The sequence below is a fragment of the Pezoporus wallicus genome, unplaced genomic scaffold (assembly GCF_028554395.1).
Source record: "Pezoporus wallicus isolate ANWC-B61680 ecotype Strahan unplaced genomic scaffold, APGP_CSIRO_Pwel_v1 contig_3181, whole genome shotgun sequence".
Taxonomy (NCBI): Eukaryota; Metazoa; Chordata; class Aves; order Psittaciformes; family Psittacidae; genus Pezoporus; species Pezoporus wallicus.
The window spans coordinates 5228677-5252581 of record NW_026641700.1 but is presented as its reverse complement, the minus strand read 5'-3'; the positions used below and the strand labels follow the sequence as shown (position 1 = coordinate 5252581).

Below are 23905 nucleotides of genomic sequence, written 5' to 3'. Positions count from 1 at the left end.
GCTTTCCTGGCTGCACTGCCCTGCCTTCCCCTCGGTGTTTCAGCCAGAAAAGCTACGTTAACTTGCACCGACTCTGGGGTTGTGCCTGACTCTTGTCAAACTCAGAGCGCACACCTGAGAGCAGCGTTCGCTCGGACATGAGCGGGCCCAGGAAAGCCCGGATGGCCATGGATTACGCCGTTTCGATGGGAAGGCGAGGAGCGGGAGGAGCGGGGACAGGCAGGGCCTGCCGTGCTGCTCCCGAGGCGGGACACGAGGTGGCGCCGTGTGGGGTGACCTGGGCCCCGCTGGAGCCCCGGGGGCCGCGCAGGGTGAGGAAATGAGTCCGCGTTTCTTGTTCTGTCACATTTTAAAGGCGCTTGCTCATGCCCGGGTCTGCCGGAGGACAGGCACACCCCTCCGGAGAGGTCCTCGGCAGCCCGGGCTGCCCTGGGAGGGTTTAGGCCTGAGATCGGACTGAGAGGGCCTCAGAGGCCGGCAGTGCCAGCCCCCTGTTAACCCACAAAGGGGGCACCTGGTTTTCCAGACATAAATATAAAACAAAATAAGAAATGAATGGTTATCATTAGGAAACGGCTGGGGTAAGTAAGGAGGTAAAGGTGAGAATGGCATTGCAGAGACTTTCAGGGTTTTAAAAGTTGGCACAGAAGTTTTTTTCTCTCCCTCGGTCCTTTGAGGTAGGCTATTTCTATGAAGAAAATTCTGCTCACATTACAAAAGGGGCATGTCAAGGGGTTTGACTGTCATTGAGGTTGAAATGAACTTTGTCACCCTGTTTAAATATTTAAGTCTCCTGACACAGGCAAATACATTGGGAAGTGCTAAAAAATATATTTAAAAATACAGCTGCCTTTGAGATGAAGCATTTCTATTCCCACTGTATCAGTCCACTTCGCTCAAGCAACCCTGAAGTATGGCAGGAAACTGCAGACCAGAGAAGCAGGTCCATTATCAGAATCTGTCTATTTGTGCATCTGGAGTGGTAACACTTTGATTTATAGTTTCAGCCACTCTCTTGATTAACCAAGAGGTTAAGCATTACAGTGATAAGCATGTGTGTCAGTTTACGTTCTGCATCCAGTCATGCTAGTGTCCTAGTCTCTTAAATAGCTGTGTTTTTATTACTGTTTTATACCAATTTGCTTATTGGTGAAATTTAGGGATTTTTTTTTATTTTCTCTTAACAGTCTTAACTTCCCCCCACAAATACAGGGTTTCCACCGTTTCGTTGGTACTTGCTTGTATTAAAAGTGCTAATTTAACTTAGAAAGTGGTCTTCAAAACCCATTCTATAACACATCCTTGCTTTGGATGTAACATTAAGGAAGGTACTGGATGCACTTTAAAATAAAAGGTCATTTTTTTTAGATCGAGTTGGATAGACTGGAGCACCTCCTGTATGAAGATAGGCTGAGGAAGTTGGGGCTGTTCAGCCTGGAGAAGAGAAGGCTGCGTGGAGACCTCATTGCAGCCTTCCAGTATCTGAAGGGGGCCTATAGGGATGCTGGGGAGGGACTCTTCATTAGGGGCTGTAGTGACAGGACAAGGGGTAACGGGTTAAAACTTAAACAGGGGAAGTTTAGATTGGATATAAGAGGGAAATTCTTTCCTGTTAGGGTGGTGAGGCACTGAAATGGGTTGCCCAGGGAGGTTGTGAATGCTCCATCCCTGGCAGTGTTCAAGACCAGGTTGGACGAGGCCTTGGGTGATATGATTTAGCGTGAGGTGTCCCAGCCCACGGCAGGGGGGTTGGAACTTAATGATCTTAAGGTCCTTTCCAACCCTAACTATTCTATGATTCTATGATTATATAAAATCATTGTTGGGAGAAATTGTTGTAGTGTGTATCAGGGCAAAAACCAGTTTTGTGTTGGTGTATTTTGTCTGAGATGATCTCAAAAGGCAATAGCTTCCTGGGCAACTGCGAGTATGGAAGGTGAAAGCTGGAGGGACTTGTATGAGTGGGAGCCCTTAGTCAGAATTTCAAGTCTTATCTCAAGTGTAAACTGTACACACCATACTGACAGGTTCATCCCTTCTTGTGGAGGTGGAGGATCATCATGATCATCCCACTGTTTTCATCTCTTGTGGGTCACGCAAACTATTCTCTGAGAGGGTGGAACTGGGGACTAGGGTGGAAGAGGCTAGAAAGGACTGAGAGAGATCACCTCATATGTATTGGTGGAAATAATACCATAAAGGTAACACAGCCTGGCATGAACAGCAAACCTCTTGTTTTTTCTGATGATTTCTGAACCTCCAACTCTGACCCCATGCTGATTTGGTTGTGGTAGGCTTAACTGGTTATACAAACAGCTCCCAACCTCCAGATGCTACAGAATTCCACAGCTAATGAGTAGTGAGTGATTTTTACATCCTTACAGATGACTTTGTTCATTTCTTGAAGGCAGAAAATATCCAAGGCATTTTTTCACAAACATTTTGAGTAAATCCTTCTCTACCTGAAGGAGGAAACTGCTCAGATTGTGCTTCTGTCCTTACAGTAACAGGGCTATAGAGGCCTGATTCTGAAAAGTGCAGAGCATACGCAGCACCTGCCAAGATAAATGGGGGATGGAGATTCTCTGGGGTACTGAAATAATAATCACTTCAGTTTCCCTACTACAGTTCTTTTTTGAGTCTGTGACTGTATAAACCATACATTGCATATTGACATTTATGTCCTTCAGATGTATGACATCACTTGTCACTTAATGTTAATTTGTTCAAGCTATACAAAAGCCAAAACAGATCCTATGTCTGAAATCTGAGCTCCTAGTTACGAAGGAACGTACTCTTACTGACTGACTCATTATTTTTTTGGTCTTATGTTCAAGCTAGTAGAAAATGAATATGAAACCAGGAATTAAGACAGAAGTTAAAACCTGCAGAAGAGGTTTTAAGCAAACTGTGAAAACTATGCAAATCGATGTCCAGATCCCACCTACTTTCAGTCACAGAAATAGTCAGTGTCTAAATAAGCACTTCCAATGAGCAGTGTGATGGGGATTCATTCAGTGTGGCAATGATGTGTTTGACCCCTGGTCAGCCTATAGGTATGTGTCTATATATGGGCAACATGGACACTATCTGCATGACAAAGTATGTGCATGCTAAATATATTGGGCCAGCAGTTTCAGCAATCTAGTAATATGTTTGGGGTATATTTGTTAAAACTTTATTCTTTGTGAATAAAGCAACTTATGTTTGTAGTCTGCAAAGATACACTTGCAAAGATTACTTATTTGTCTATCCATCTTCTGGCTCATTTGGTTTCAGACTGTTTTGTTGTGAAGTGTTGCTTTAGGGATATACAGTGGGATGTATGTTGCGGGATATAGGATGTTGTGTTTGAGGTGATGAGTCTGTGGTCCTCCTGTGCACACTGGATGTGAATTCCTTTCTGGCTATGTGCACCAGCTGCCAGCCAAGCTTTGTCTCCTGCACTAACACATTTCTGCACTGTGAGAGACACTTTGTTCACGTCTGGAGGGTAGCTGATGCAAATTGTCATGATCACAGAGGACAAAGCAATAGTTCAGACCTGCCATATAAGTGGATTTGAAAATAAACAGGCTAAAATCTTATATATGACCGTGTCTTCAACAGGAAGCCAGCAGAGGAAATGAAGCGAAGTGATGTGACATCTTTTCAGCAGAGAGGCTGTTCTGATCTAAATCATCTTTCTGAGATTTCAAGTCTGGATACATGAATATTTGTGAATTTTGGCCACCAAATATTCATGGATTACTGTAAATAGAAATGCATCCCCTATCTTCAGAGAGAAGAGAGCATTTTTGAAAACAAGGATGAGTTATGTGCTAGGAGAGAGGTGTTCAAAGAAGCCTCAGCCTGGGTCCATCTGTAGTTATCTGAGATGTTCTGGGAAAGAGAGACACTTGTGTGGGTGATGGTGATGTCTTCAAAATGCTCTGATGAGGAATGTGGTATGTGATCACATTTATGTCTCTGCATGGATGATCTGATTAAAACCATAGGAAACATTTGGGAGAGGACAGATGTGAGTTGCTCAGTAAAGAGGGTAGTGGGAAAAGAACTAAGAAAATATGTCAAGTCTTCAAATAGGAAAAGGCTAAGGATATAGAAGAAGTAAAAGATCAATTTGAGTCATGCATGGCTTGGTTTTATGTGTTTATTGGAAGAAGAAAGTTGAAAAGTAAAAATTCTGTGCTGAGCTCAGGAATACTCATATATGACAGCTGCAAACTGGGAAGATGTTTTTAAGTCCCAGCTTTGCAACATCACTATGATACCGGGACAGACAACATGAAAACCAGTTTTCTTTTCAGCTTTGGTCGATGATGTAGATAGAAGTGAGTGGATGTGCGCGTCTGTGCTACACCTGTTGAGCCCAGATTTGGGGTGATCAGTTTGTCATGCTGTGTGTTTTGCCACTCTTGGCTTTGTTCACAAAACTTAAAGAAATACAAGAAATATTAATGAAATTATATATTTTCTTTCCGAAGAGATAAATTACAAAAAGAATAACAGTCTTTTTAGTTACTTGGAAGCTTTACCTAAATAAAAGGATGTCACAGAACGTATTCGTTCTTTTGTTTATTTGGTTTTGTTATATGCTTTTATAGCTTTGCCTGGTATTCAAAGACTGAAGCAACTTTACTGAGATCAATAAGAAGCACTGATCCATCCCTCAACCTTCCCCAGACTTCTCCCTCGTGGCAGCTCCAGAGCTTTAACACTCCAGGTGGAGTGTGTCTGGCTCCAGGTAAAGTCTGTCAATATTTTTTATCTGATACAGTGTCTGTATTTTTCATACACATGAAAAAGGCAGGTTCAGCACTACCAAACAACTCAGAATTTGATTTTATTCTATCAATCAAGTTACTTGTCAAAACCAACCAAACAAAAAGTAACTTTCTTTAAGCTCCTGAAAAGAAATTGGAAACATAGCTTTTTCTTTTCTTAATTACAATACTTTAAAATAAATAGTATCATCTTCTGGTTTGAAAATACCAGACATGTTCAATTTCTTCTGAAATGTATTTTTTTTAAGGAAAGAAACTCTCAAAATTGCAATGAAAATTCTGTTTCAGGTTAAATTAAATATTTTCATGCAGTTCAAAAAGTTGTTTAAAAACTCAGATTTGCTTAGTGGTTTTAATTTTTTTCTGACTGTCCTGTGACTGGAAGCATCAACAACTACACAGCTTCAGTGGCTGACTCTAGTCTAACTCTATATCCCTGAAAAAAGGCTGGTTTTCTTTCACTTATAAGTAGGGTCCTGTAGCCAATACTAGTGCTTGTTTTCCAGGAATTTAAGCAGTGAGGTACTCAAAAAGGACACATAACATACAGAAGGCAGAGTGCACATGGCATGCAAACCAAACTTCTTTCAGTTTAGACAAGTCAAATGATACTCATTCAAAACAGAGAAATTCCCCTACTGCTATTCTCCATCTTGATTCCTTTTATGCTTGTGAGTATTCTTTTGGATTCAGATAGACTTTTTTTTTTGTGGGCACCTCCTTTTATTCTGATCCTTCTACAATTTCCAACACCATCTAGCTCTTGACTTTCCTGATCAACTCCAGATCAAGGTGGCTTCAGGAAGATCACTGCTCTGCAATCCAGACTGGGAAAAAAGAAGGGTTTTTTCCACCATTCAGATGTCCACACTAATTTTACCAGTAAAGAAGAGATACTCAGGATTGTTCCTTTTCAAATTAGCCTGGAAAACAGACACATGCTACACCACATAGTCATCTGTAGATCATAGTGTCTGAACGTAAGTCAGTCTAGAATTTGCTAGTGGTATGATGGGTTAATCTTTGCTAACAGTCAAATGCCCATCCAGCTGCACTCCCTCTCCTTGGCAGGACAGGGGACAAGAATGAGAAAGCTTGTTTGTCAAGATGAGGACAGGGAGGTTACTGTACCAATTACCATCACCAGCAAAACAGACTTGAATTGGGAAAATTAATGTATTGCTAGCTTAAATAGATCCAGGCAGTAAGAAACAGGAATACAAACATTAAAAAACCACCTTTCTTTCCACCATTCCCAGGCACACCTTCACTCCTTCATTCCTGATACCTCTCACTGCCCTGCTGTGTGTTGCGGGGAATGCATGTTATGCAGTTTCTGTCTGCTCCAGTGTGGATCCTCTCCATGGCCTCCAGTCCTTCATGAAAAAACCTCTTCCAGTATGAACTCTCTATGGGCTTCAGTTACTTGAAGAATATCCATGTGCTCTGGCATGGTTCTCTCTGTGGGCTGCTGGAGAATATCTGCTCTAGTGCCTGAAAAGCCTTCTCCCCTGACCTTGGTGCTTCCTCTGTTGTTTCTCACTTTTTTCTCCCCCTCCTCCTCTGCTGGTCCAATGTTTTCTACCCTTTCCTACAGGTGCTTTCACAGAGGAACCCCAGACTCCCCTGATGGGGTCAGCGGTGTGTGTGTGTCTACTGGGGAGCTCATTGAAGCTGGCTGTGTTCAGGCAGCCCCCAACCTCTTCTCTCAGAGGTCACCCCTACAGCACTCCTGCCAAACGCAACCAACACAATGGCATATATATAGGTTTACCACATCACCCTTTCCTGTTCCTTTCATTTTCCCAGGAAGCTGTGGAGACACTGCAATGAAGACTGGTAGAGCTTGTGATGGCTCCAGCAACATACAGAGGGAAAAGCAGTGAGAGAGGCATTTGTTGTATATGCCTGAGGCTTGAAAGGCATCTCCCCAGATCTAGGAAAGTTATAAGATACCAAACTAGCTTGTACTGAAAAATGCTTGTTCACTAATGGCAATAACAACTGTGTCACGTGTTCACTGCAAAGATGCCCAAGGACACTCACCTGTATTGTATTAAAAAGGAAAAGACCAGAAATGTATTAGTGCTGGATAGATAAAATATTTAAATGGCTATAGCTAGATGGACTGTAGAGATTGTAATCTGATATGTATGCATGCATGCACTGAACATTTTCATACTAGAGTTGCAGCATAAATGACCCCATTAAATCCTGTTATTCTCCTAATCCCATAAGCGCTTAATCTCATTGCAAGTGTTGGAAATAATTATTCATTTATACACTTGTTTTTGCCACACATTTTATGTCAACAAGGAGTGTGCCTTTGACTAATCAGTTAAAACAGCTGGCAGATAAAGTAATGAATAAGAATCAAGAATGTGCTATTACTAGGAAGGACACTGTTGTTTTTTCTTTGGTCTGAGATGTTATTGGTTCTACAAAGAAATGTTGTATTATACACAAAGAAAACCTTTTGTAGGACAGTCTCTACTCTGTGTTAACAACCACCAGGATAAGGGTGAAAAATAAAGCTTAGTGGTTTTCAAGCTGTCTCAGTCTGCTGCTTTACTTATCCCCAGCTCCTTGCATTTTGCATCTGTGAATAGGTGGAAGGACTCAACTCTTTTCATCACTCTTCACTCTTCTTACCTCTCAAATGTTTGCCATACTGAGCTGGGTGAAGAAGCCAGATGTGTGAGTTTTGCAGGTTGCCAATTCCCTCCCAAAAGAGGAGATTCTCATGAAGACCATTGCAAGGAAAATCTCCTTCTTTTGTGCTCCTGCATGAGCTGCAGCAGATAGAGTCTATTCTGGTCACCAAGGACCTGTTTGATGGTCAGATATTTTTAAGTTTATTCACCTCAATTCTGTCACACTGGTCCACACCCCTCTTAGGAAACACTTTGCTCCCCTCTTTAGAAACAATCTGTGTGCATGCTGGGACTTATGTTGGGCTTACTGTTGCACTGCAGTAGTCTTGTAGGACACTGGGGTAGAAGTGCAAGCCACGGAGAAGGGTAACCCCCCCCCCCCCCAGCTGGGGGTCTTACTGCTACAGACCAATATGGTGCCACTTGTGGGAAAGGGTCATGGTAGTCACACCTCAGGTGAGGACAAGGAGGCAGACACAAAACATATAGATGTTGGACTGTGGATATTTTTCATCCCTACTTGCTATACTTGCGCATGTGTTTATTACAGCTGTAGATGTATTTGTTGCTATACTTGCGCATGTGTTTATTACAGCTGTAGATGTATTTGTCACTACAGAGAAGTCCTACCCTTTCTCAGGAGAACAAGAAAAAAAGGATGATGATTTTGCTGTCACAGCTGTGTCTGGAACATAATGCAAGTCTTAAAGCATCAGGTAAGAACGGAAACATTTTAAAGGTTAAGGAATTCTTTAGGATAGGTAAGCTCGAAGTTATTTTTAACAAAGATGTTTCTGTAATGGTGCTGTACTCTATGAGGAAACTTCACAGTTCTCCATGACATTCACACTAGGTGTTACACCTTTGTAGAATGATGGCTTTGTAACTTTGGCTTTAATGTAATAAGATTAGGAACACTTGCAAAATCTACTCCTGCTAAAGATACTTCCCCTTTCACAGTCAGTACTTTTCACACAGGTGTTTATTTCTATAATTCATATTTACAACCTTTCCTGAAAAAGAGATTAACTATATTTGAAATTTTGGGGGACTACCTGCTACTTCTTAAGTAACTCCACTGAAAATGTTAAAAATAGGAATTCAAGGGGATATAACCATTGAAAATAGTGCATCCCAACATATATTCAGTAAGACAAAATACCTGGAAGGCTTCCTACAGTCAGTCCATCAATTCCATCATACATAACCAAGAAATATAAGGAAAGATCCAAACCTTACCTAATATCTAGAAATGCTACAGTAATGGTCACATTAGAAATGCTGTTGATAGAAGGACACTCAGCTTCAAGCTCAATAATGACAGTAGAATAGGGACAATAATGAGGAAACTTGTTGAGAATTTCAGGAAATATTATCAGTGTTCTCACACCTTTGAGTAGGAAAGTTGTTCTCATTGAGGGTCCCTAGATTATCCCATCACCTTCACATAATGTTTGTAGAGTGAATGCTGGGCAAAATTGCAGATTGTCTTCCAATAGCCCTTATCTTTCTGCCTTCTGCCTAATGTAGCAAGGCATCTGAAAAGGGAAAAATCACGTGTGAGCCTTCCTGGAATACATAACATGTTGCAGGCATGCTTGCTAAGGATCAGTGGTATGGCAGTATCACAGCTGCTGGATGCATAATCAAAGATGTATCTCCATCATTGGTCTGTGGGACTGGAATCTAGGGAAATGCATTGCTGAGTCACGTATGCTCCATGTGCACAAGTATCCATTGCCAGAAAGCAGTGGTGTGACAGAAGAGTATTGAAGTGACACTGAAAACTGTTGAAAGACCCTGCTCAGGCCTTACCATTGTGGAATGCTTGAAAAACTTATTTGTATTCTTTGCAGATGTAACTGACTGGTTTTCAGCCAGAATATGCAAATAGAGGACCAGTTTTGGGTCTTGGGTCAATGAGATAATTCCTCCAACCTCATAGCAAATTTAGCTGAATTATATTATTCATAATGTGCCCTGTGAATGTTTGCTATTATTTTAGGATACTTAAATGGCAGTTCAAAATAAGATGGCATTTTAGAGACTTATGGACAACTACCATGTGTCATCTGGCATCATTTTAGGATAGTTTTTTGTATGCATATTTAGATCTGGAGAGGTGGAAGACTTGTTTTTGCACCCTAAATTCAGGTATGGGTGCAAATCTACAGATTGCATCAATCAGGACTTGTCAGTTTAAGTTATGCAATTTAGAAAGTCAGTTATTAAATATATGGTATCCTTGTGCAAATGTAAGAATCAGGAAGCAAATTATTAAAGCCTAAATTACATATGTGGATAAAACCTCCTTGGCATTAGCCTATTCCAAGTGAGTCCTCTTAGTTGCTTAACCATGGCTATTAGAGGGACTAGGTGTCAGCGCCAGTATTAAAATGGAAAATGGAAAAAGTGTTTGATTGAGTGGTGTCATGGTTTCAACCTAGCCAGACAGCTTGTTCACTCACTCCCCCCCACCTTCTTTCCCTTCCCCTACTCCCGGAGGGACGGAGAGGAGAATCAAAAGAATGCAACTCCCACAGGTTGAGATAAGAACAGTTTAGTAACTAAGGTGTAACACAAATCACTACTGCTACCACCAACAATAACAATGATAAAGGAAATAACAAGGGAAGAGAATACAACACCTCACCACCAGCTGACCGATAACTTGCCCCCCCCAGCTCGACCAAGCACCAACCAATACCTCATCCAACCCTGCAGACCTAGCCCTTCTGGGTAACTCTCAGTTACATTCTGGGCATGATGTGCTGTGGTATGGAATACATCTTTGGTCAGTTTGGGTCAGGTGTCCTGTCTCTGCTTCCTCCCGGCTTCCCCTCCTCCCTGGCAGAGCATGAGGCTCACAAAGTCCTTGGCCAGACCAAAACATCATTGTTATCAGCTCTGTTCCCAGGCCGAAAGTCAAAACACAGCACTGCACCAGCTACCAAGGAGAAAAATGACTGCTACTGCTGAACCCAGGACAATTGGTTAATCTACTGAACAACACTGACTCATGTTAATAAGGTTAGTATCCTTTGTGTGGCCCTAGAAAACCAAGTGTGTGTTTCCAGCTCTGCCCTTCACCTTGAGTGCATAGCACTGCCTATCGCTTGAGGTTTCCCATTAAAAATGGCAGTAATATTTCCTCACTTTTGTAAAACTCCATGAAAGTAGTTAATAAAAAGCATTTTACAGGAGTCAGGCATTATTCTTACTACTGATCTATTATTGTGGCAATTCTTGTAGGTTACGAGAGAAGACATTTCCTCTCCAGCATGCAGCCAGTATGGAACTTATACCTGCTGTAGTTACAGATCATCTGTAGCTGCAGAATGATTTGAGGTCAGATCAGCAATAGCTATAGATTTTCATAAGTCTTAAAAGCTGCTTTTAAATGACAGTAGCTGGAAAGACCATGAATATCCCAAGGAAAAAAAAAAATGGTGACAAACTTTCCTTGTAATTGATTTGCATCAGTCAGAATATCTGTGAAACACAAAGGCCAAGCAACTTACGTAAAAAACCCTATGTGAATCTAATATTAGCCTTGACATTTTCAAAACCTCAGAAAATTAGGGGAAGGGCTGCAGCCCTGAGGACTGTAGTCCCTAAGGCTGACTGGAAGAGAGATTATATTAAACATTTTGAGACCTGAATGATCCATTCGGTATTAGAGAAGATTTACAAGATCCTCAGAGTATGCTTGAAACATCTGACTGAGAGAGTCTATGGACTTTCTGCTTTCTTGTTAGGGATTCTCAAGGGCACCATTAAGGAATCAACTATTGTGATTGATGGAAAAATAAAGAAATTGAAGAAGAAATGAAGACAAACTATAATGTGGACTTTTTCCTGCAGTCCCATGATATCTTCAGCATTAAGTGATTTTGGCAGATAATTTCTACTATGAAGCATGTGGATAGCCAGAAGGCTATTAAGAGAGAATGATACTATAATATAAGCATGGAGGATTCTTATAAAGTGTATCTTTCTCTCATTCAAAGTACATGATGAAAAATGATGTGTCCAGAGTGCTAACAAATTAAAACAAAGTATAAATTCTCCCCATATATATATAATACTAAACTGCCCTTATTATCATAAGTCACCATTCTCCCCCCACATCCTTACCATGCATTTCCTATTTATAAAAATAATTTCAACTATATCTTTTAGCTAGTCATGGCGAGCTCCATACTCAGGCTGACAATATGCCTGAGGTGATAATATGTCTGGTCAGTTAGACCAGTGTGTGGTAGATGTAAAATGCTTAAACGGGAATGCAGAATTCTGATGGAGTAAGACCCCATCTTTGCTTTGTGCAGATGAAGATTGTTTCATCATGTGCAAGATGATAGGGGGTAAGAATCCTCCTTTCTTCCTGGTATGAATTAAATCTGAGTGGCATAATGAATATACACATACAACCAGGTGGATTTTCTCTCTCCCACCCATGTATATAGCTTATAGAGTCATCTTATTGGTTTGTTTTTAATCCAGTTCTAGGAATTATTTGTGGACAGATTTGTTTGTTTATTTATTTATTTTTGTTAATTCATAACTGTGTGTGTTTCATTAAACCTTTCTGAAGAATGACTGTGAGTCTTTGGATTACTACAGGGCTGTGCTCACTGTGGTATTACTGTCACCTCAGCAGCATCATGTTGCTCCCAGGCTCTGCCTGAGCACTTGCAAGAATGATGTAAATATAAAGCTTGTATTTCTATCTTAAGAGGGGTTTGTGTGCCCAAAACATCTGTTTTTTTCCATGCTACCATAGGTTTAATAGAAGGCTTTTCTCCCTGTTAACTCTGTTGAGTTTCTGTGCCTTGACTATGATCGTTATGAGAATATATCATACCCATGAGCATGTTAATTTTCTACTTTTTCATTTTACCCAGGGAGAGAATACAAGAGCAGTTTGCAGAGCTAGATGATGTAGACTGGCATTCAAAATACCATTTTGCTAGTGCTTATTTTAACCCTTCTTCTTCCTGGGCCAAATCAGACAGACTTCAGTCTGTAACTAGTTTCTTTCAAGGTGTATCTACTTGTATCTGTGCCAGTACTCTGGACACTAGGATTATGTGGTACTAGCTGCAGTAATGTTGATACTGGGGCCAATATTTTTATCTGCATTAAAGCCAATGCTGTCACCTTCTATTTAAAAGTAAAAACCAAAACCTAATTCTTCCTCATGGCAGAGCTGATGTCAGGCACAGTACAGAATATTCTGAGAGCCATTTAATGAGTTTATTGGTACACATTTTTTTTCCCATCACCATTAGAGAACATATACCAAAGAAATACATGTATCAATATTAATGAAGAAATACCTAATGCGTGCTTATTTGGAACTCCTAAATAGGGGTAGTTCTCGATAGTAAATAAAGACATGTCTAGGACCTATAGTTGCAGGTGAAGGAGGGATCTGACTGAAGCTGAGTGAATATTTCAGTGCTTCCTTTGTTAAAATCAACTTTGTCTGCTCCATTCTGTGTATCTAGATTTCCAGTCAACTTCACACTCAATAAACTGAAGTACAAGTCTCAAGGAAAAGCGGAAAAGGTTTATTGTATTTGCTTTTATAGAAGGAAGATGTTAGTGTACGCAGAGTTGGGATAGGCTCCTATCGTGACAGAACAAAACTGGCTTTTCAGCTAGTGCCTTACCATGGCAATCTGCTTCAAAGGAACAACTGTCATTTTTGATAAGGATAGTGAGAATTAGTGTTGCCTGGAGAGATCGCTATGCCTCTAGGTTGTATAGTATATTACAACAGAAGGATTTATCCTTTAAGAGATGAATAATTATTCCACTACAGCGTTTTGTTGCTGTAGTAGAAAAGGCGTAGTTTGTACGTTGAATGATTATAATGTAGCTCTTTAGCTCTCTCTTTTATAGCAGGGAGTCAGGCAGAAAAAGTACTCAGTCAGTGAAAACCTTTACAGGGAAAGTGGATTTGGGGAGCGTGTGTGCACACAGCATGCCTTCCCACAGCTAAGATCCAAAGCAAAAGCTCACAGTCTCACAGAAGCTGTGCAGCTGAGTTATTATGGACAGTTTCTCTGTGGCTGAGCCAGTAAGAGCTGGGTGCTAAACTTATTTCCGCTTGAAGTTGCTGTTTGCATACTTGTTAAGGCAGAATGTTCTACCTTTTCACCTCTGCAATACTGGGTGTGAAACATGAGCCTCTAGGTGTTTCCTGGCTGGCAAGAATTCAATGGTAATAAAATTACTAGTAGAATAAATGTTTCAGAGGCAGTTATGCTCTCTCACCTGTTTGTAATTTTTTATTAATTATTACAAATGTGTTTAAGTACACTACCTGATTTTAATCTGCTGTATTCCCAGGATTTACATATAAAGGTCTTTTTCCCACAGAATAATGAATAATCACATATGTTAGGGTGTGGTGTTAAAATGCTGAAGGTTGGTGATATACCTACTAGCAATCGTTCATTTTGTTAAAGGCTGGGTTCTATAAGTAATTTGCTTTATATGGCCCCGATCCAAAATTCTGTTGAAATCAGACTCTTACTGAGTTAAAAAGCTACGGATCTCGTCCCAAATGTTCTTTTATGGGAAGTGTTTGTAGTGCCATTGTTAACAATATATGCAGCATTGGGCGTGTGAACTGTATAAGTAGAAATTTTACTTTTCCCAAAGCTCTTGCTCACTTTTATGCATTCTTTGCTCAAGCAAACAGCAGGTGGCTTACATGAATAGTGGGGTTAATGAGACTACTTAAGTGAGCAACTCTTTATCAGAGCAAGAGTGGAAAAAAAAAAAAATCACAAACCAGTCCTCTGTATGAGAGAATTCAGGACTTGCCAGATAGAGCTGAGAATATAAAGGATTAATATTATTATATATTGAAAGAAAAGCTGACTGGCATAGTGGTGGCAGGGGGGAGGAGGGTTTGTTGTTCCAAGAGCAGCAGAGCTAATGAGATCTAATGCTTTTGTTTCTTAATCCCTGCTCTGAATTAATCCCTCACTCTTCCCATGTGACATCATCCCCTAGGTGCAGGGAAGCCACAGAGCAAGGTGCATGCTGCCTGGCTGGTCAAACAGAGGGTGAGGGCGACAAACTGCAATTCTCCCTAGTAGAGACGCTCACCTTGTCCCTGCTCTCCTTCTACTTTTGATTCTCACGAGTTATATAGAAACATAGTTATCTATCTATGGCATTTCAGCTTGGATTGACACAGAGACATGAATTCAGAAGTTGTTTGGGAGGAGGGAAATAAAAATAATGCGATTGAGTAGACTGCCTTTCCTACTCCCTCTGCCCCCGCAAAAAAAGTGCACCCTGAACTCCACTTGAACAGGGCTGAATTCACCTTGCATTTCCCCATTCAGATCCCGTAACAACATGGCACTCATGAGTTTTTGTACACTTTACTTTCAGAATAATTTACCTCAAAAATAGTAAGCCCTGGTAAAATAGAAAACTATTTGTATTAATTAGTGGAACATATGGGTAATCTTTGTGACTTCTCAGTACGCTTTCTGCCAATTTGTATGTTACCTTTTACTGCTGCCAAACTGGATGAAAATGAAATATATTATATGGGTTTATGTTTTGTTCTGCGTTTTACTTTTTCTCTTCCATTTCTGCATTACTGATTTGATAAAACACAAACAACAGAAATACCAATATGTTGCAAGAAGTAAATTTTACACTGGCTCTATAATGTCTGAGAAGGAAACAGTCTGTAACTACCCAAAGTCTTGACAAACTTTGAAAACCCTGAATTTTGACTGTTAATGGATTTCAAATTGCTGCTAAACAGCTGAGCGCAGTGTTATCTGGGAAAGTGTCAGGTAGGATTTCAGACTATAATGGCTACTCAAAAAATAGCTAACTCTCTTTTCTAGCAGACAGGGTTTATAAATATGAACAGTTAGTGTTTGAAAGTTAGGGAAGTCACACAAAGACCCAGCAACAAAGCAATCCAACAGAGGAATCTTCTTCCCACTTTCAAACTCAAAAAGTGATTTCTCTGAAGCAAAAGTGACATCAAATGCTTTTTTAGATAAAACATACTACAAATAAGAAAGATCCTCCAGGAGAGGCTTTAAAGAATCTTTCAAAATTAGGAGGCACAAAAAGCCCATAAGTCAAGAATCAAGTCCTCTCCTATAATCTGTATTCACTCAGGTAGCATTTCAAACTCAAGCTCCTGGAACTGAGCTTCAAAAAATAATTTCTTCACAAATGTGTGTTATGCTACTGTTACTATCCATCCACCTCTAAACACTTGGCATCAGGCAAAGCTCAAAGGAATCCAACAATGAACTGACCCCTTGAGGAGAAAACATTAACAGCAGCACCAGGGCCAGTCTGAATGCTAGAAATGGGTATTGTGTGGTCAGTGATCTTGACAATTACTAAGTTTGAAATAAATTGTATTATAAAAAATAATTCCCTTTTTGTGGATATTGTATATATAACTACAAGCATTTTCATGCTGATGAGGCCTGCATGTTGCTTGGAATTATCTAATATAAGAATTAATAGAAATTGCAGCCATAACAGTGCCTCCTCCAATTTTGTGCTTGAAAACAATTTCAATGATTTATGAAATGGAAATAAATGGTAAAGGTAACTTGTAAAAATTACTGACTCATAGAAGTGAGCAGAGATCAAGAATAACTTCTGAATCTTATTTCTTGTATTCTTGTTATGTGAATTTCTATTTCTTCTTATTGGAGACCTTCCTGATGCACAGGAATGCAAGCCTCAACTGATCTGAGTGTGGGGAAGTCCTGACACAATTCTCTGAAAACTCCATGGGCTTTCTGCTTTCTATTAAAAATGATGTCAGCTCTGAACTTCCCCACAATGACACATTTAAGTATTTGGTGGCTATTAATAAAAACTTGTTGGGATTCACAATAGTTATCACGTATGAAAAGTTTGAAAGCTTTGGGTTAATATGGATTAAGGTGTCAAAGGTGGGAAGAGAAACTGAAAACAAAGAAAGTTCATCATAGATGCAATTTTATTTTTTCTGCAACTAAACCTGATAGTGTGGTTATTGAGAAATCGGATTCATGAGCATGTAAAGAATCCCAGATGACCTGAAGGGCAGAAATCAGGCTTTACTTGCTAAGAAGTTGAGGAGGGATAATTCTGAGCTCCTGGCTGGGCTTGCGCTGGAGCATTTAGCCTTAGAAGACCAATCAGTAAAAACGAAGACCAATCAGTAAAAATGAGAGCAATGCGTGGGACACGCAGCTCTTGAAATGGGCACAAGGATTGCAATTTATCTATCTCATTCACTTTTAGGCTACAGTAACTTGAGAGGGGTCAGGAATCTTTCTTTACTACAATTGCAGCCATGAATTATGTTAGAAGATGTTTGTGACACTGGTGGGCCCATAGACTTGTGGGCTTATGGATGTAGAAGAAAGGGTCCTTTTATGCCCTATCACCATAAGAGAACTGACTTCTTTACTGGAAATTTACTTGCTAACACAAAGTTGATGGATGTTTTCTGCCCACCACTTCCCAACAGAAAGATTGCACTGGGGATAATAGACTTGGGTTAGGATGGTGGGACATGGTCGTATTGGAATGCTATGGCAGAACAGAGCTTTGCTGTCAGGGGACTTGGTAAGAGTTTGTGTAAGGAGTCAAAACTCCCAAATAGTCAGTTGGCTCCTCTAAGTCTTGACCATTTTGGGGTCTATGGGTCCAAAGACTGGAGGCTGAAATGTTCTAACAGTTTTACTCTTAAGAAGCAGATCTTGAACCACAGAAGAGAATGTAACTTGGAATATTAAAATACATTGCTGGTTACTAGATCTATATTCCTCTAATGATACAGGAGATGTTCTGGACAGGACATCTAGAAAACCCTGGAGACATGTCCTTAAAAATCATGGAGCATTAACTTTAATTTTCCTTTTTTCTCTTTCTGAAAAGTTGTTCATACCCTCTGGGAATTTGATATGGTTTGGGGGCATGACCCTGGTTTGTTAATAAGATGGGCGCTTTTAGGTTTTAATGAAAATCTTGTGCTTAGTTATGTTTCTCAAGAGGGATTTAAAGGAAATTTTTTTTTCAATGGTAAAAATGGTATTCTGGTGCTTATATTCCCAACCGAGTAATACATCTGGATTCCCTATCACTTATTGAGAAATGAATAGTTCCAAAGGATCAGAGCAGTAAATGTCAAAATAGATAAAGTTAAATGGAGACTAATCACTTTTATGGGCATAAGGTATCTTCAGATATAGAATGCTCACTAATGTAATCCTACAAAGTGTGGATTAGGTGATTTAACTCACACTGACCTGTGAAAAATAAAAAGGAATGTATAGAGAAAAAAATTGCCAGAACTGGATTTTTGGATAAAGGTTTAAATGCAGAGTAAAGCTGCTGTGTTCAACGAAGTTGCTGAAGACTCATTTGGGTGTAAGTTAAATCGGAGTCTGGCTCTAAGAGTGACTTAACAGTGACTCAACATGCTGAATTGTTGCTCCAAATAGTAGCTATCAAAGGCATCTTGCCTTTGCGTAAATGACTAATATAATTAGCTTATAACATCACCATAGGCATTGGCAAAAGTAATCATCATTACTATCCATTGTGTTCACAGCATCTGAACCATTCATTTGGAAGCCTGTGAAACAGAAACTTCTATCCATCTCAGGAGAACTTTGTTGTCACCCTCCACACATTTTCTGCAGGGGCCTGTTTTCCATGCCTCCCCATCCTCCTGCCCATTCTTACGCTGCTTACAAAATGTAATTAGCATTGTTCCTGCTTGCTTCATCTTTATTATTTTTTTTTTTTTTTTAAGGAGTGAGGCGGAGATGGGAAAGAAGTGTTTTTACAATAAAAACAAATACAAAAGTCCTTTGTACAGAAAGCCTTCTCCTGCTTGGTTAGCTCAATTAAACATGTGCAGAAATAGGCTCAAAAAGTTGGTCCTCTTTTGCTTTTAGTTGCCTTCATACAATTCTGAAGTTATACAGATGTAACCAAGGTCAGAATTTAGTCCATTGTATGCTCAAAAAGAAAAAGAAACTACTGGGAGAATTTAGTGTTCCACTTTTCTAACAAAATGGATGTGCTTCCATAGCTTTGAAAGTAAGGACATAGAATCATAGACTCATAGAATAGTTAGGGTTGGAAAGGACCTTAAGATCATCTAGTTCCAACCCCCCTGCCATGAGCAGGGACACCTCATGCTAAATCATATCACCCAAGGCCTCGTCCAACCTGGTCGTGAACACTGCCAGGGATGGAGCATTCACAACCTCCGTGGGCAACCCATTCCAGTGCCTCACCACCCTAACAGGAAAGAATTTCCTTCTTATATCCAATCTAAACTTCCCCTGTTTAAGTTTTTAACCCGTTACCCCTTGCCCTATCACTACAGTCCCTAATGAAGAGTCCCTCCCCAGCATCCCTATAGGCCCCCTTCAGATCCTGGAAGGCTGCTATGAGGTCTCCACGCAGCCTTCTCTTCTCCAGGCAGAGCAGCCCTCACTTCCTCAGCCTGTCTTCATACAGGAGGTGCTCCAGTCCCCTGATCATCCTCGTGGCCCTTCTCTGGACTTGTTCCAACAGTTCCATGTCCTTTTTATGTTGAGGACACCAGAACTGCACACAATACTCCAGGTGAGGTCTCACAAGAGCAGAGCAGAGGGGCAGGATCACCTCCTTTGACCTGCTGGTCACGCTCCTTTTGATGCAGCCCAGGGTACGGTTGGCTTTCTGGGATGCAAGCGCACAGTGCAGCTGGCCCGTGTTCATTTTCTCATCAACCACCACCCCCAAGTCCTTCTCCACAGGGCTGCTTTGAATCTCTTCTCTGCTCAACGTGTAGGTGTGCCTGGGATTGCTCCGACCCAGGTGTAGGACCTTGCACTTGGCATGGTTAAACTTCATAAAGGCTGGCATCAGCCCACCTCACAAGCGTGTTGAGGTCCCTCTGGATGGCATTCCTTCCCTCCAGCGTATCAACCAAACCTCACAGCTTGGTGTCATTGGGAAACTTGCTGAGGGCGCACTCAATCCCACTGTCCATGTCAGCGACAAAGATGTTGAACAAGACCGGTCCCAACACCAATCCCTGAGGGACACCACTCGCTAATGGTCTCCAGCTGGTCATTGAGCCATTGACCACAACTCTTTGCATGCAGCCATCCAGCCAGTTCTTTATCCACGGAGTGGTCCATCCATCAAATTGATGTCTCTCCAATTTAGAGACAAGGATGTCATGTGGGACGGTGTCGAACGCTTTACACAAGTCCAGGTAGATGACATCAACTGCTCTACCCCTGTCCATCAGTTCTGTAGCCCCATCATAGAAGGCCACCAAATTGGTCAGGCAGGATTTCCCCTTAGTGAAGCCATGCTGGCTGTCACCAAGCACCTTGTTGTTCTTCATGTGCCTTAGCATGCCTTCCAGGAGAATCTGCTCCAAGATTTTGCCAGGCACAGAGGTGAGACTGACTGGTCTGTAATTCCCCGGGTCATCCATTTTCCCCTTCTTGAAAATGGGGGTTATATTTCCCTTTTTCCAGTCTTCGGGAACTTCACCTGACTGCCGTGATTTCTCAAATATGATGGCCAGCGGCTTTGCAACTTCATTCACCAGCTCCTTCAGGACCCGCAGATGTATTTCATCAGGACCCACGGACTTGTGCACGTTCAGGTTTTTAAGACAGTTTCGAACCAGATCCTCTCCTACAGTGGTCACAAGGTCTTCATTCTCACAGTCCCTGCATCTGCCTTCCAAGACCTGGTTGGTTTGGTCAGAGCCTTTGCCAGTGAAGACCGAGGCAAAGAAGTCATTCAGAACCTCAGCCTTCTCCAAATCCTGTGTAGCCAGTTCTCCTGAGAGCTTCCTGAGGGGGCCTACATTCTCCCTAGTCTGTTTTTTATTTGCTATGTGCTTGTAGAATCCCTTCCTGTTATCTTTAATACCTCCAGCTAAGTTTAATTCTAACTGGGCCTTAGCTTTCCTAACCTGGTCCCTAGCTTCCCGGACAACATCCCTGTACTCTTCCCATGCCACCTGTCCTTGCTTCCACTTATTATAAGCCTCTTTTTTCGTTTGAATTTTCCTCAGGAGCTCCTTATCCATCCAAGGAGGTCTCCTGGCCCTCCTGCTGCACTTCCTTCTGGTTGGGATGCAGTACTCCTGAGCTTGTAGCAGGTGATCCTTGAGTATTAACCAACAGTCTTGGGCCCCCCTGCCCTCTAGGGCTGTATCCCATGAAATCTTCCTAAGCAGGTTCTTGAAGAGGCCAAAGTCTGCTCTTTTGAAGTCCAGGGCAGTGAGCTTGCTGCACGCTCTTCTCACTGTCCTGAGGATCTCAAATTCGAGCATCTCATGATCACATTTTAGCAATATGTAGCATAGTAACTCCAGTTAATAACTGAAATAGTGCTTCTTCAGATATCCAGGTAGAAATTCAGGTCTATCAACTCTGCCAGTTTTGGCTACTGGCTCTCTGTGATTATCTACTGCTTACTGCCTTTGGTGGTGATCTTAACTTTGCTAGAATTTAGTTCAGGTTATAGGCTCACAGACAACAGCTATGTCCTTGCACAGATCACAAAGAGCAGATTTCATGAACTGCCCTAATGATCAGTCTTTGTGTGCTGTAAGCTGGGCATGTTTGGAATGCACTGCACTGTCTGATACGTCCTGTGTTAGACTTCCTGCATGCACGCAGGTAAACTTGCATGTGTGAAGTAAGTCCAGGTTGTCTCCTCTCAGATCTGCTTTTACAGTTGTGTCAGTTCCTATCTACTTTGGACTCTCTTTCCAATGTCAGGTCTTGTTCCCTTCCCTCCTCTTTTCACCATCTCTTTGGGCCTTTCAAGAAAGGAAGATGTAATGGGCACCCCTCTCATAATAATCCCTTTCCCCGATGTTGCTTAATCATGCACAGAAAAACCTTGAGAGTAAACTCTGCATGTAGCTTCCTGCCTTTCAGCAGTCTCCATAAGTTAGAAAGTAAGCTTTAATTGCTGGAAGTCAGGAGATGTCCTTCTTTCCATTATTTATAGTACATGTGTTTTGATTAGACAAACAGTCACCGAGGTGGTGCTTCTTTTATTAATAATGCAAACACTGTACAAACTTATTGGTTTGTTTATAATCTGGTATGATTTATTTTTATTTTAAAGGTCAAGTAAAATAGACCAAAAAAAAAAGTTTTGAAAAGTTCATTTGTACAGTGCCATCGAGAAATCTCCACTCCTCCCTCCAACCCGCCCATTCTCAAACACCTACACTTTTAAAAGGGGGTGCTTTAAGCTGTGTTCCCAGGTTAGATGCCTAAAATAAAGACCTTGCTTCCAGACTTGTGAAATACTCCCAATCCGCAATTAGAATAATTCTGAAAAGAGCTCAGCAGTCCTTTAAACACCTTACAAAACCCAAGGATCTTAAAACCTGTTTTCCTCTATAGACACAATCAGGCTTTGGGATGCAGAACTTCCTATACTCTTGTTTTTGGCTTTGCATCCTTGTTTTCTTTAAATAACGAAGTATTAAGTAAAATATTATTGAATTATTTGTCATGCAGCCCAGTCCATGGCTGTGGTCTAATGGTGGTAAGCCAAGACTGAAGGATCCCACCAGTTCTAGCTTTGCATGAGAACTGCTGCAGCTCTGCTCACAGCCAGGTAGTCCCTCTGTCCCAAACCACCCATCTGTCCATGCTGGCTGAAGACAAGCAGCTGAACTTAAAGCAGCCTGAGCTAATATCATTGAGAGATTGGTTTAGCTCTCAGTTTGAGTCAGGGAGTGACAACTGAGATCAATATGCAGAGAAAAGGCACATTTAAAAATCTCTTTTGAGCTGAATATTTGAATGCAAACTCTGATCCTACAAAAGAGCTCAATTGCGGAAGTGTAATGCAGTAGCATTTAAAAATAGCGACCACCAAGAAGCAAATTAGCATGGAGGAAAACCTTTTGGAAGTGTTTGGTGATGCTTTCCACCAGGCAGGTTATGCACAGTTTTTATATAGAGTAGGTTAGCATTTCCAAAGGGCAGAGAAAGATGAAGGATAAAGGATAATCTTTTGTAGCTTCGAGGCATGTGAGCTTTATGGATGCTCATTTGCAGCTGGGGAGCCCAAGCAGTGCTATCTTTCAGTCAGGTCTTGCTTTACTCAGAGTTTTCTTTAAAGTGGCATGGCAGAAAATTGACAGCATTAAGAATATACCTATTTATGTGCTTCTTTTTTAAAGAAGTAAATTAAAACTCCATTCCATATCAAGCTTTTTGCAACACCGTACACTCTTTATGTCTCTGACAAACAATGAAGAGATTTGAAACTTGCCCAAAACAGGTTTAAGAGCTGTACTGCTGTAGATTAATGCATTTCTAACATATTTTACTTTGATTTATCTCTGCTTATATGGAATGATGTATTTTTCCTCAAGAACAATACAGATAAAAGCTGAAGATTACAGTTTGTGTTAGAGTGGGTAAGCACAGATAAGTGTATTTCTCATTGTGGAAGATGAAACAAGTAGAAGAAGAGCCTAAGAACAACAAAGACACCCTTTCACAGCAGGGGATATATTTGATGACCTACAGTAAATATTATAAATGCCTGAAAGTGCTTTTATATACAAGTATTGCTTTGTTGTAGGCACTTTGTAGTATATATTTGCTATTCTCTTCCAACACAAATAAATCCCAGGCTAGAGGAAAGTTATATAACCACAAGATTAGGAAGCTGATGAAAATGCATCATCATTACCTACTGTCAAAGACACCAATCTGCTAGCAAAGGGACATAAACTCCTCATTGATTTGTTTGCTACATTATGTTTAGGACTAATGTAAACAACGTTAATAGGTAGGTTGATTTGGGCAGCAAATGTTAATGACAGAGTATTCTTTACAGTGGAATAGGAAATGATAGGGCAATGCAGTATGGCAGAACCCTCCCAGTTAATGGGAGCTCAAATGTAAAGTGAGGGCCTGAATCGCAGAATGGGTTTCTACCTCTGGGGTCGTGCTGGAAGTTAAGACTTAGGAGATCCTAGCAATAATTCAGAAATCTGTTACGGGTCTTGGAATCTGTTTCTAGGGACCAGCTTGAAGACATTTCACCTTTGGCTTGAACAAGGGACAGGAAAAGCTGGCAGAGCTCTTGGAGGGCATCCAAGCAGCTTCCTCAGTGATGTAGAGGAGGCTTCAAGATGCTTTTCTTTGCATTGTGGGATATTGTGAATCAATGAAAAGGAGACAGAAAGGAGCCTCTTTGTGCCTCCACCTGTAGGACATCCCATTTCTCACCTCTGTGACAAAGCAACCTTACTTCTGAATTCACTGGAGAGATACTGTTGAGTGGCAAGATGCTTCCAGCATCTAGAAAGAGGGAGCAGTTAATGCATGCAGACTCATGAGGAGCTGAAGAGCTGGATGGATCAGAGCCTTAATAAAAAAACAATCCAGACTG

The 23905-nt window shown here is 41.0% G+C and overlaps 1 long non-coding RNA gene across 3 annotated transcripts; it reads left to right on the top strand.

Moving 5' to 3' along the window:
• Window positions 1-212: 212 nt before the first annotated feature.
• LOC130607660 (uncharacterized) lies at window positions 213-7275 on the top strand. Of its 3 annotated transcripts, none has more exons than XR_008974304.1 (4): window positions 213-311; window positions 3610-3947; window positions 4608-4747; window positions 6597-7275. It is a non-coding gene; the product is annotated as an uncharacterized LOC130607660 (long non-coding RNA). The 3 variants fall into 3 exon arrangements; XR_008974303.1 differs by lacking the exon at window positions 213-311 and adding an exon at window positions 443-677; XR_008974302.1 differs by lacking the exon at window positions 213-311 and having other exon boundaries at window positions 3349-3947.
• The last annotated feature ends 16630 nt before the right edge of the window (window positions 7276-23905 follow it).